General features: G+C 41.4%; 1 protein-coding gene and 1 pseudogene across 2 annotated transcripts in view; one reads left to right on the forward strand and one right to left on the reverse strand.

Moving 5' to 3' along the window:
• LOC139538841 (guanylate-binding protein 1-like) overlaps positions 1 to 13,914 on the reverse strand; it is a 46,675-nt pseudogene that overhangs the window by 1,150 nt on the left and 31,611 nt on the right.
• LOC139538839 (guanylate-binding protein 1-like) overlaps positions 2,445 to 13,914 on the forward strand; it is a 33,063-nt gene continuing 21,593 nt past the window's right edge. Inside the window, exons 1-2 of one of the 2 annotated variants that reach the window (XM_071341325.1) lie at positions 2,445 to 2,593; positions 4,584 to 4,736. The gene's annotated coding sequence lies outside the window, so the exon portion shown is untranslated. The remainder of the gene's footprint in view (positions 2,594 to 4,583; positions 4,737 to 13,914) is intronic. The other variant, XM_071341324.1, reaches the window with a different exon arrangement.

The raw sequence follows: 13,914 nt of genomic DNA on the forward strand, positions 1-13,914 counted from the left end.
AGGTACTTGAGGGCACCAGGAACTACATGAAGCTCACAGTCGGTGTTTTCGACCAGGCACATTGGGGAATCCATGGTCAAGTGGCTTCACAGGATGATTAGCCTGCAGCTCCCAGAAATAGTCAATCTATAATACAATTATGAATTAAATATAGTTCAGGTGAATATGATATAGCCTAGGACTACTGTATAGGCTATGTAAAAAAATAAATATATATCTGCATAATTAACATGGCTGAGCCATATGCATAGACAATTAAAAGTGAAGTTAAAATATTGTCCAATGTTAGCTTCAATTTCATTATGAAATTCATCTTCAAACATTAAATTGTTTTCCTGCTATGGAAAAGCATTCGTCGATTCTAGCCTACTCACATAATTGACTTGTAGAATGTAGAATACCTACCTGTAGAATACCTACAGTGCATTCGGAAAGTAGTCAGACCCCTTTTACCCTCATCAATCTACACACAATACCTCTTAATCACAAAGCAAAAACATGTTTTTAGAAATGTTTGCAAATGTATTACAAATAAAAACTGATATCACATTTACATAAGTATTCAGACTTGTTACTCAGTACTTTGTTGAAGCTTCTTTGGCAGCAATTACAGCTTTGAGTCTTCTTGGGTATGACGCTACAGGCTTGGCATGCCTGTATTTGGGGAGTGTCTCTCATTCTTCTCTGCAGATCCTCTCAAGCTCTGTCAGGTTGGATGAGGAGCGTTACTGAGCAGCTATTTTCTCCAGAGATGTTCGATCGGGTTCAAGTCCGGGCTCTTGCTGGGCCACTCAAGGACATTCAGAAACTTGTCCAGAAGCCACCCCTGCGTTTTCTTGGCTGTGTTCTTAGGGTCGTTGTATTGTTGGAAGGTGAACCTTCACCCCAGTCTGAGGTCCTGAGTGCTCTGGAGCAGGTTTTCATCAAGGATCTCTCTGTACTTTGCTCCGTTCATCTTTCCCTCGATCCTGACTAGTCTCCCAGTCCCTGCCTCTGATGGTGCCAGGTTTCCTCCAGATGTGACGATTGGCATTCAGGCCAAAGAGTTAAATCTTGGTTTCCTCAGACCAGGGAATCTTATTTCTCATGCTCTGAGAGTCTTTAGGTGCCTTTTGGCAAATTCCTTGCGGGCTGTCATGTGCCTTTTACTGAGGAGTGGTTTCTTTCTGGCCACTCCACCATAAAGGCCTCATTGGTGGAGTGTTGCAGAGATGGTTGTCCTTCTGGAAGGTTCTCCCATCTCCACAGAGAAACTCTGGGTCTCTGTCAGAGTGACCATCGGTTTCTTCGTCACTTCTCTGACCAAGGCCCTTCTCCCTCGATTGCTCAGTTTGGCCAGGCAACCAGCTCTAGGAAGAGTCTTGGTGGTTCCAAACTTCTTCCATTTAAGAATGATGGAGGCCACTGTGTTCTTGGGGACCTTCAATGGTGCACAATTTTTTTGGTACCCTTCATCAGATCTGTTCCTCGACACAATCCTGTCTCAGAGCTCCACGGACAATTCCTTCGAACCTCATGGCTTGGTTTTTGCTCTGACATGCACTGTCAACTGTGGGACCTTATATAGATAGGTTTGTGTCTTTCCAAATCATGTCCAATCAATTGAATTTACCACAGGTGGACTCCAAACAAGTTTTAGCAACATCTCACGGAGGATCAATGGAAATAGGATGCACGTGAGCTCAATTTCGAGTCTCATAGCAAAGGTTCTGAATACTTCTGTTTTCTATTTTTAATACATTTGCAAACATTTCAAAAAAAAAAGCTGTTTACACTGTCATTATGGGGTATTGTGTGTAGATTAATGAGGAAAACATTTAATTGAATCAATTTTAGAATAAGATGTGACGTAATTTTTTAAAGAAAAAGTCAAGGGGTCTGAATACCTTCCGAATGCACTGTATTCCAAGGGGGGTTTCTACTAGTTACCACAAGTCAAAATTGTCTATAATATATTTTTTTAAACAAGTTGCTTTTTGGTCTTAATTTAAGGTTAGGCATAATGTTAGCAGTGTGGTTAAGGTTAGGATTAAAATAACATTGTAAGTAGGGACATTATAACTAGTGACACCCATTTGGCTGCAGATTCAGAAAGTGAAAGTTGCTTTTCTTCACTTATTTTCACCAGTCAAAAAAGAGATGGAATTTACGCATCCAAATTTTTTATGAATTAACAAAATGTTAAATTGTGTGAACGGCGTTAATGAGCCAATTGTCGGGCTATTGTTCTCCGTAGGAATAGTGCTGCCTTCAAGTGCTATTTGTACTCGCTAACTGGTTGTAGTTATGTGTTGGTTATACACAGGGCACGACGTTAGTTAAAAAAAAGTCCCTACTCAGCTTCAGTGATACATGACCTGACCCATGCCGCATTTAATTCATTAGTAAATCGTATATGTCAGAGTTCCTAGTATCAACCAGCACATGAACGCGGCATAAGTATGGTATTTTTTTGATACGTCGTGCTTTCCCAGAAACCTAATTTTAAACATTAGAGAATCACTTTCAGTTTCAATATAATCACTGATCTCTTTTGCCGTCCATCCGCGGACAACAGACTGAACAACAACTGCACTGTACAAACGTAGCCGAGGTAAGCCTAAACTCCCTTGCGCTGCAACATGATAGGTTTTTTACGATATGATATATAGGTATTGATTTGCAAGTTGACTGGTTGTAATGTAAGCTGGTGAAACACCAGCCATCACAAGTCAGACTGTTGAATTAACTTAATTTGAACGTACTTTACCTGTTGTCTGCTGGTTTTGTCCTTATGTGAGTGGTCATCTGAGACAAAATCCACAGGGACGTTTTATTAGCCCTATTTAAGTATGCTGGTCTGACCGAGGTAAAGACAGTTTCAGGTTGGATATTCGACGGATATTCGCCTGTAGTTTTCCTTACATCCACCAACAGCAGTTAGGGACCGTCAACATAGTGACAAATCAAAATGTTCACATTTCAATAGCTCTTTAACTATTACTCCTAACAGTTTCAAAACTGGTTGTAGCGAACCCGATGGCATAGACACACATTGCACCCCCTTTAGTTTGTCCATTTTCATCTCACATGATTTTACATGAATTTTTCAAAATGTAAAATTTCAATAGCTCGTTGGTCATGTGACCTAGTGACTTCAAACAAGGTTCAGAATGTCCACTCAGTGGGCCTACACATTGCACACCCTTTAGTTTGTCAATTTTTATCTCACATGGTTTTACATGAATTTTTCTAAATGTATAATTTCAATAGCTCCTTGGTCATGTGACCTGGTGACTTCAAACAAGGTTCAGAATGTCCACTCAGTGGGCTTACATATTGCACACCCTTTAGTTTGTCCATTTTCATCTCACAAGATTTTAAAATAATTTTTCAAAATGTAGAATTTCAATAGCTCCTTGGTCATGTGACCTAGTGACTTCAAACAAGATTCAGAATGTCCACTCAGTAGGCCTACACATTGCACAACTTTTAGTTTGTCCATTTTCATCTCACATGGTTTTGCATGAATTTTTCAAAATGTAGAATTTCAATAGCTCCTTGGTCATGTGACCACTCCTGGGCCAGACTACACTCAATCATATGACCCACTGAAGAGATGAGTCTTCAGTAAAGACTTAAAGGGTGAGACCGAGTCTGCGTCTCTCACATGGGTAGGCAAACCATTCCATAAAAATGGAGCTCTATAAGGAGAAAGCCCTGCCTCCAGCTGTTTGCTTAGAAATTCTAGAGACAATTAGGAGGCCTGCGTCTTGTGACCGTAGCGTACGTGTAGGTATGTACGGCAGGACCAAATCGGAAAGATAGGTAGGAGCAAGCCCATGTAATGCTTTGTAGGTTAGCAGTAAAACCTTGAAATCAGCCCTTGCCTTAACAGGAAGCCAGTGTAGGGAGGCTAGCACTGGAGTAATATGATCAAATTTGTTGGTTCTAGTCAGGATTCTAGCAGCCGTATTTAGCACTAACTGAAGTTTATTTTGTGCTTTATCCGGGTAGCCGGAAAGTAGAGCATTGCAGTAGTCTAACCTAGAAGTAACAAAAGCATGGATTCATTTTTCTGCATAATTTTTGGACAGAAAGTTTCTGATTTTTGCAATGTTACATAGATGGAAAAAAGCTGTCCTTGAAACAGTCTTAATATGTTCGTCAAAAGAGAGATCAGGGTCCAGAGTAACGCCAAGGTCCTTCACAGTTTTATTTGAGACGACTGTACAACCATCAAGATTAATTGTCAGATTCAATAGAAGATCTCTTTGTTTCTTGGGACCTAGAACAAGCATCTCTGTTTTGTCCGAGTTTAAAAGTAGAAAGTTTGCAGCCATCCACTTCCTTATGTCTGAAACACAGGCTTCTAGCGAGGGCAATTTTGGGGCTTCACCATGTTTCATTGAAATGCACAGCTGTGTGTCATCCGCATAGCAGTGAAAGTTAACATTATGTTTTCGAATGACATCCCCAAGAGGTAAAATATATAGTGAAAACAATAGTGGTCCCAAAACGGAACCTTGAGGAACACCGAAATGTACAGTTGATTTGTCAGAGGAAAAACCATTCACAGAGACAAACTGATATCTTTCTGACAGATAAGATCTAAACCAGGCCAGAACTTGTCCGTGTCGACCAATTTGGGTTTCCAATCTCTCCAAAAGAATGTGGTGATCGATGGTATCAAAGGAAGCACTAAGGTCTAGGAGCACGAGGACAGATGCAGAGCCTCGGTCTGACGCCATTAAAAGGTAATTTACCACCTTCACATGTGCAGTCTCAGTGCTATATGGGGTCTAAAACCAGACTGAACCATTTCGTATACATTGTTTGTCTTCAGGAAGGCAGGAAGTTGCTGCGCAACAGCTTTTTCAAAAAAAATTGAGAGGAATGGATATTCGATATAGGCCGATAGTTTTTTTATATTTTCTGGGTCAAGGTTTGGCTTTTTCAAGACAGGCTTTATCACCGCCACTTTTAGGGAGTTTGGTACACATCCGGTGGATAGAGATGTTCAACATAGGAGGACCGAGCACAGGAAGCAGCTCTTTCAGTAGTTTAGTTGGAATAGGGTCCAGTATGCAGCTTGAAGGTTTAGAGGCCATGATTATTTTCATAATTGTGTCAAGAGATATAGTACTAAAACACTTAAGTGTCTCTCTTGATCCTAGGTCCTGGCAGAGGTGTGCAGACTCAGGACAGCTGAGCTTTGGAGGAATACGCAGATTTAAAGAGGAGTCTGTCATTTGCTTTCTAATGATCATGATCTTTTCCTCAAAGAAGTTCATGAATTTATTACTGCTGAAGTGAAAGCCATCCTCACTTGTGGAATGCTGCTTTTTAGTTAGCTTTGCGACAGTATCAAAAAGAAATTTCGGATTGTTCTTATTTTCCTCAATTAAGTTGGAAAAATAGGATGATCGAGCAGCAGTCAGGGCTCTTCGATACTGCACGGTATTGTCTTTCCAAGCTAGTTGGAAGACTTCCAGTTTGGTGTGGCGCCATTTCCGTTCCAATTTTCTGGAAGCTTGCTTCAGAGCTCGGGTATTTTCTGTATACCAGGGAGCTAGTTTCTTATGACAAATGTTTTTAGTTTTTAGGGGTGCAACTGCATCTAGGGTATTGCGCAAGGTTAAAATGAGTTCCTCAGTTAGGTGGTTAACTGATTTTTGTCCTCTGACGTCCTTGGGTAGGCAGAGGGAGTCTGGAAGGGCATCAAAGAATCTTTGTGTTGTCTGAGAATTTATAGCACGACTTTTGATGCTCCTTTGTTGGTGTTTGAGCAGATTATTTGTTGCGATTGCAAACGTAATAAAATGGTGGTCCGATAGTCCAGGATTATGAGGAAAAACATTAAGATCTACAACATTTATTCCATGGGACAAAACTAGGTCCAGAGTATGACTGTGACAGTGAGTAGGTCCAGAGACATGTTGGACAAAACCCACTGAGTCGATGATGGCTCCGAAAGCCTTTTGGAGTGGGTCTGTGGACTTTTCCATGTGAATATTAAAATCACCAACAATTAGAATATTATCTGCTATAACTACAATGTCCGATAGGAATTCAGGGAACTCAGTGAGGAACGCTGTATATGGCCCGGGAGGCCTGTAAACAGTAGATATAAACAGTGATTGAGTAGGCTGCATAGATTACATGACTAGAAGCTCAAAAGATGAAAACGTCTTCTTTTTTTTGTAAATTGAAATTTGCTATCTTAAATGTTAGCAACACCTCCGCCTTTGCGGGATGAACGGGGGATATGGTCACTAGTGTAACCAGGAGGTGAGGCCTCATTTAACACAGTAAATTTATCAGGCTTAAGCCATGTTTCAGTCAGGCCAATCACATCAAGATTATGATCAGTGATTAGTTCATTGACTATAACTGCCTTTGAAGTAAGGGATCTAACATTAAGTAGCCCTATTTTGAGATGTGAAGTATCACGATCTCTTTCAATAATGGCAGGAATGGAGGAGGTCTTTATCCTAGTGAGATTGCTAAGGCGAACACCGCCATGTTTAGTTTTGCCCAACCCAGGTCGAGGCACAGACACGGTCTCAATGGGGATAGCTGAGCTGACTACACTGACTGTGCTAGTGGCAGACTCCACTAAACTGGCAGGCTGGCTAACAGCCTGCTGCCTGGCCTGCACCATATTTCATTGTGGAGCTAGAGGAGTTACCTAGTGACTTCAAACAAGGTTCAGAATGTCCACTCAGTAGGCCTACACAATGCACACCCTTTAGTTTGTCTATTTTCATCTCACATGGTTTTACATGAATTTTTCAGCATTTTGAATTTCAATTGCTCCTTGGTCATGTGACCTAATGTCCGCTGACTACCCTTCTATATTGCACACTCTTGTTTGTGTACTATAAAATCACTCAGTGTAACGTACATTTTTCATAGTTTCAAATTTGCAGTAGCTTCTTGGTCATGTCAATTACACACCTAAGAAGCGTGCAGTGGAAATTAGGGGGTTCAGTCCAGTGTTGTGTTTACCCATGTCTTTAATATTTATCTATAATAATTGGTAGTTCTAAGTACTTATTTTCCCTGTTTTTTATTTTTCCACACTATTTAACAGCGGTACACAATAGGAAAGAGACAGATAATATCTCCTTTCGTCGTTAATATCGACCATAAAGGAAAAGGGCAAAGTACGAGAGTCATGCTATTAATTTTCCAAAGCAGGGATGGAGGGTGAGCTAGTGAGGTAGGCTGCAGTGGTCAATACATATACTGAACATGTAACCACAGTAATGGTGGCCAGTAAATCAATGAATAAAAATTGAATATTGACAAATTAAACAAATTGTAGACCTTTAATCTTTCCAACATGTCAACAGACACTTAACTTCAATTAAGTATGAAACATTTCACAGTGTTAACTTTCTTTCTTCTTTCTTTATCCCTGGTTGATGTACATTTCAGAGTCTCTTCAGTATGGATGGGGTATAGCATACATTTTCAACAACAAAGACTGCACTTCCAGTTTGTGTTCTTCACTCTGTTGAACTCGTTTTTCTTCATTCCTAGTTACAGCACATGGAACCACCCTTGGCATGCAAAACATTCAATCTAAAACAAAACAAAGCGTAACGCATTATAAATAATATCAAATATCAATGCAGTATGACGAATGACGAATTAGCCATCCATTGTGTTATATCATAAATTGTCTTATATGCCGTCACTGTTGTCAAAAGATAATAAACATGTTAAATAAAGTTACTAACCCAGGCAGTCTTTGGGCCACATCCAGGTTCTTTATCAGTGGCACACATGAAGCAGTTGTTGGCTTTGTTGAACTCTGAAATCATAGGCATGAACTGAACATATGGCTGTCCCACACAACTACATAAAAATAAAGCATTTACATTTACTTTGAATTAAATGTCATTACATACCAGACATTTTTTGTATATCCTCAGCCATTTCTTTTCACAGTTGCTCCATGTGTTTTAGAAGGTTCCATATCAATTTGGGAGGGGATGTTGGGGAAGTTCTGTGCAACTTCCTTGGCCATCTAGACCAAAAACTAAAATAGAGTTTTTGACCTAATTGTCACATAACAGCTAACCATTCATTATTGAAAATATAACTATCAAACCTGCATTACAAAGACCCCACAGCTGAAGGTGTCCTGCTGCATGGTGTGAGTTATTTCCCCTCCTTTACACTTTATGTGCGCCCAGTCGTCTTTTCCATGGCAGGATCTTCTCAATTTGAAGTATTCTCTTTTTAACTTCTTATGGCTGCATCCCGCTACCGGCATCGATATGACAACAGCCAGTGAAAGTGCAGGGCGCCAAATTCAAACAACAGAAATCTCATAATTAAAATTCCTCAAACATACATGTGTCTTATATCATTTTAAAGGTAATCTTGTTATTAATCCCACCAAAGTGTCCGATTTCAAATATGCTTTTCAGCGAAAGCACTACAAACGATTATGTTAGGTCACCACCAAACCACAATAAGCACAGCCATTTTTCCAGCGAAAGATAGCAGTCAGAAAAAGCAGAAATAGAGATAAAATTAATCAGTAACCTTTGATTATCTTCATCAGATGACACTCATAGGACTTCATGTTACACAATACATGCATGTTTTGTTTGATAAAGTTCATATTTATAACAAAAAATCTGAGTTTACATTGGCGCGTTACATTCACTAGTTCCAAAAACATCAAGTGATTTTGCATAGCCACATCGTTTCAACAGAAATACTCATCATAAATGTAGATGATAATACAAGTTATACACATGGAATTATAGATATACCTCTCCCTAATGCAACCTCTGTGTCAGATTTCAAAAAAACTTTACTGAAAAAGCAAATCATGCAATAATCTGAGACGGAGCTCAGAACAATAGCCAAATTAGCCGCCATGTTGGGGTCAACAGAAACCAGAAAATACATGATAAATGTTTCCTTACCTTTAATGAACTTCATCAGAATGCAGTCCTAGGAATCCCAGGTCCACAATAAATGCTTGATTTGTTCGATAATGTCCGTTATTTATGTCCAATTAGCTACTTTGGTTAGCGCTTTTGGTAAACAATTCCAAAGTCACAAAGCGCGTCCACTATAACGTGACGAAATGTCCAAAAGTTCCGTAACGGTCAGTAGAAACATGTCAAACGATGTACTGAATCAATCTTTAGAATGGTGTTAACATACATCTTGAATAACGTTCCAACCGGAGAATTAGATTGACTTCAGAAGAGCGGTGGAACGGAGGTCCTCCTCATGTGAACGTGCATGTGAAAGCGCATGTGAAAGCATGGTCAGCTCGTGGCAGACCTGACTACTTCCTGTCTCCTTCGGCCCCCCTTCACATTAGAGTCATCAGACAAAGTTCTATTGACTGTTGACATCTAGTGGAAGCCGTAGGAAGTGAAAACTCATCAATATCTCGCTGTAATTTCAATGAGAGCTTGGTTGAAAATCTGCCACCTCAGAAACAATTCAAACAGGAAGTGGAACTTCTCAGGTTTTTGCCTGCCATATGAGTTCTGTTATACTTACCGACATAATTCAAACAGTTTTAGAAACGTCAGAGTGTTTTCTATCCAATACGAATAATATGCATATATTAGCAACTGGGACTGAGGAGCAGGCAGTTTACTATGGGCACCTCTGTGCACCTTTCATCCAAGCTACTCAATACTGCCCCTGCAGCCATAAGAAGTTAATGTATAAATAATGGAATTATGATTAGTTATAGGCAAATGAATACACAAGCCAAATTCGTATGCTGTTTTTCGTATCACTATAATCTAGAAGTAATTTATTAGTAGAGGTAATTTCCTTTATGCCCCATTCTACACACAGCCTAAATTATAGGCACTGAACCATTTACAGGACAATACAAGTAGCATATAGGATCCAACCCTATCACAGAGCGAATAAATTTACAGTCGTGGCCAAAAGTTTTGAGAATGACACAAATATTAATTTTCACAAAGTCTGCTGCCTCAGTTTGTATGATGGCAATTTGCATATACTCCAGAATGTTATGAAGAGTGATCAGATGAATTGCAATTAATTGCAAAGTCTATCTTTGCCATGCAAATGAACTGAATCCCCCAAAAACATTTCCACTGCATTTCAGTCCTGCCACAAAAGGACCAGCGGATTCATGTCAGTGATTCTCTCGTTAACACAGGTGTGAGTGTTGACGAGTACAAGGCTGGAGATCACTCTGTCATGCTGATTGAGTTCAAATAACAGACTGGAAGCTTCAGAAGGAGGGTGGTGCTTGGAATCATTGTTCTTCCTCTGTCAATCATGGTTACCTGCAAGGAAACACGTGCCATCATCATTGCTTTGCACAAAAAGGGCTTCACAGGCAAGGATATTGCTGCCAGTAAGATTGCACCTAAATCAACCATTTATCGGATCATTAAGAACTTCAAGGAGAGCAGTTCGATTGTTGTGTAGAAGGCAACAATTGTTGTGCAGGGCGCCCAAGAAAGTCCAGCAAGCGCCAGGACCGTCTCCTAAAGTTGATTCAGCTGCGGGATCGGGGCACCACCAGTACAGAGCTTGCTCAGGAATGGCAGCAGGCACTCTGCACGCACAGTGAGGCAAAGACTTTTGGAGGATGGCCTGGTGTCAAGAAGGGCAGCAAAGAAGCCACTTCTCTCCAGGAAAAACATCAGGGACAGACTGATATTCTGCAAAAGGTACAGGGATTGGACTGCTGAGGACCGGGGTACTGTCATTTTCTCTGATGAATCCCCTTTCCGTTTTTTTGTGGCATCCGGAAAAAAGCTTGTCCGGAGAAGACAAGGTGAGTGCTACCATCAGTCCTGTGTCATGCCAACAGTAAAGCATCCTGAGACCATTCATGAGTGGGGTTGCTTCTCAGCCAAGGGAGTGGGCTTACTCACAATTTTGCCTAAGAACACAGCCATGAATAAAGAATGGTACCAACACATCCTCCAAGAGCAACTTCTCCCAACCATACAGGAACAGTTTGGTGACGAACAATGCCTTTTCCAGCATGATGGAGCACCTTGCCATAAGGCAAAAGTGATAACTAAGTGGCTTGGGTAACAAAACATCGATATTTTGGGTCCATGGCCAGGAAACTCCCCAGACCTTAATCCCATTGAGAATTTGTGGTCAATCCTCAAGAGGCGGGTGGACAAACAATGTAGGACAGACATAAGACATTCCCACATACAGTATTTTTTATATTTTTTATTTCACCTTTCACCTATGCAACCAGGTAAGCCAGTTGAGAACAAGTTCTCATATACAACTGGCCAAGATAAAGCAAAGCGGTGTGACACAAACAACAACACAGAGTTACACATGGAATAAACAAACGTACAGTCAATAACACAATACAAAAGTCTATATACAGTGTGTGCAAATTAAGTAAGATTAGGGAGGTAAGGCAATAAATAGGCCGTAGTGGCGAAATAATTACTATTTCGCAAATAAATACTGGAGTGAGATGTGCAGAAGATGAATGTGCAAGTAGAGATACTGTGGTGCAAAGGAGAATAAAAATAAATAAAATAAATAACAATATGGGGATGAGGTAGTTGGATGGGCTATTTACAGATGGGCTACATACAGGTGCAATGATCTGTAAGCTGCTCTGATAGCTGATGCTTAAAGATAGTGAGGGAGATATGAGTCTCCAGCTTCAGTGATTTTTGCAATTCGTTCCCGTCATTGGCAGCAGAGAACTGGAAGGAAAGGCGGCCAAATGAGGAATTGGCTTTGGGGTGACCAGTGAAATATACCTGCTGGTGCGTGTGCTACGGGTGGGTGCTGTTATGGTGACCAGTGAGCTGAGATAAGGCTGAGTTTTATCTAGCATAGACTTATAGATGACCTGGAGCCAGTGGGTCTGGCGACGAATATGTAGTGAGGGCCAGCCGACGAGAGCATACAGGTCGCAGTGGTGGGTAGTATATGGGGCTTTGGTGACGAAACGGATGGTACTGTAATAGATTGCATCCAATTTGCTGAGTAGAGTGTTGGAGGCTATTTTGTAAATGACATCGCCGAAGTCAAGGATCGGTAGGATAGTCAGTTTTACGAGGGTATGTTTGGCAGCATGAGTGAAGGATGCTTTGTTGCGAAATAGGAAGCCAATTCTAGATTTAATTTTGGATTGGAGATGCTTAATATGAGTCTGGAAGGAGAGTTTACAGTCTAGGTATTTGTAGTTGTCCACATATTCTAAGTCAGAACTGTCCAGAGTAGTGATGCTAGGCGGGTGGGCAGATGCGGGCAGTGATCGGTTGAAGAGCATGCATTTAGTTTTACTTGCATTTAAGAGCAGTTGGAGTCCACAGAAGGAGAGTTGTATGGCATTGAAGCTCTTCTGGAGGTTAGTTAACACAGTGTCCAAAGAAGGGCCAGAAGTATACAGAATGGTGTCGTTTGCATAGAGGTGGACCAGAGAATCACCAGCCGCAAGAGCGAAGTCATTGATGTATACAGAGAAAAGAGTCGGCCCAAGAATTGAACCCTGTGGCACCCCCATAGAGACTGCCAGAGGTCCGGACAACAGGCCCTCACATTTGACACACTGAACTCTATCTGAGAAGTAGTTGGTGAACAAGGCGAGACAGTCATTTGAGAAACCAAGGCTGTTGAGTCTGCCGATAAGAATGCGGTGATTGACAGAGTCGAAAGCCTTGGCCAGGTCGATCGATACGGCTGCACAGTATTGTCTTTTGTTGATGGAGATTATGATATCGTTTAGGACCTTGAGCGTGGCTGAGGTGCACCCATGACCAGCTCGGAAACCAGATTGCATAGTGGAGAAGGTACGGTGGGATTCGAAATGGTCGGTGATCTGTTTGTTAAGGGTAGGATAGATATAGGTCTGTAACAGTTTGGGTCTAGCGTGTCTCCCCCTTTGAAGAGGGGGATGACCGCGGCAGCTTACCAATCTTTGGGGATCTCAGACGATACGAATGAGAGCTTGAACAGGCTAATAATAGGGGTTGCAACAATTGCGGCAGATGATTTTATAAAGAGAGGGTCCAGATTGTCTAACACAGCTGATTTGTAGGGGTCCAGTTTTTGCAGCTCTTTCAGAACATCAGTTATCTGGATTTGGGTGAAGGAGAAATGGGGGAGGCTTGGGCAAGTTGCTGTGGGGGGTGCAGAGCTGTTGACCGGGGGATGGGTAGCCAGGTGGAAAGCATGGCCAGCCTTAGAAAAATGCTTATTGAAATTCTCGATAATCGTAGATTTATCTGTGGTGACAGTGTTTCCTAGCCTCAGTGCAGTGGGCAGCTGGGAGGAGGTGCTCTTATTCTCCATGGACTTTAGTGTCCCAGAACCTTTTGGAGTTTGTGCTACAGGATGTAAATTTCTGTTTGAAAAAGCTAGCCTTTGCTTTCCTAACTGCCTGTGTATATTGGTTCCTGACTTCCCTGAAAAGTTGCATATCACAGGGGCTATTCGATGCTAATGCAGTACGCCACAGGATGTTTTTGTGCTGGTCAAGGGCAGTCAGGTCTGGAGTGAACCAAGGGCAATATCTGTTCCTGGTTCTACAGTTTTTGAATGTGGCATGCTTATTTAAGATGGTGAGGAAAGCACTTTTAAAGAATAACCAGGCATCCTCTACTGACGGAATGAGGTCAATATCTTTCCAGGATACCCAGGCCAGGTCGATTAGAAAGGCCTGCTCGCTGAAGTGTTTTAGGGAGCGTTTGACTGTGATGAGGGGTGGTCGTTTGACCGCAGACCCATTACGGACGCAGGCAATGAGGCAGTGATCGCTGAGATCCTGGTTGAAGACAGCAGAGGTGTATTTAGAGGACAGGTTGGTCAGAATGATATCTATGAGGTTGCCCGAGTTTACGGATTTGGGGTTGTACCTGGTAATTTGTTCCATGATAATTTGGGTGAGATTGAGGGCATCCAGCTTAGATTGTA

Source organism: Salvelinus alpinus, chromosome 14 (assembly GCF_045679555.1).
Source record: "Salvelinus alpinus chromosome 14, SLU_Salpinus.1, whole genome shotgun sequence".
NCBI classification, from domain to species: domain Eukaryota; kingdom Metazoa; phylum Chordata; class Actinopteri; order Salmoniformes; family Salmonidae; genus Salvelinus; species Salvelinus alpinus.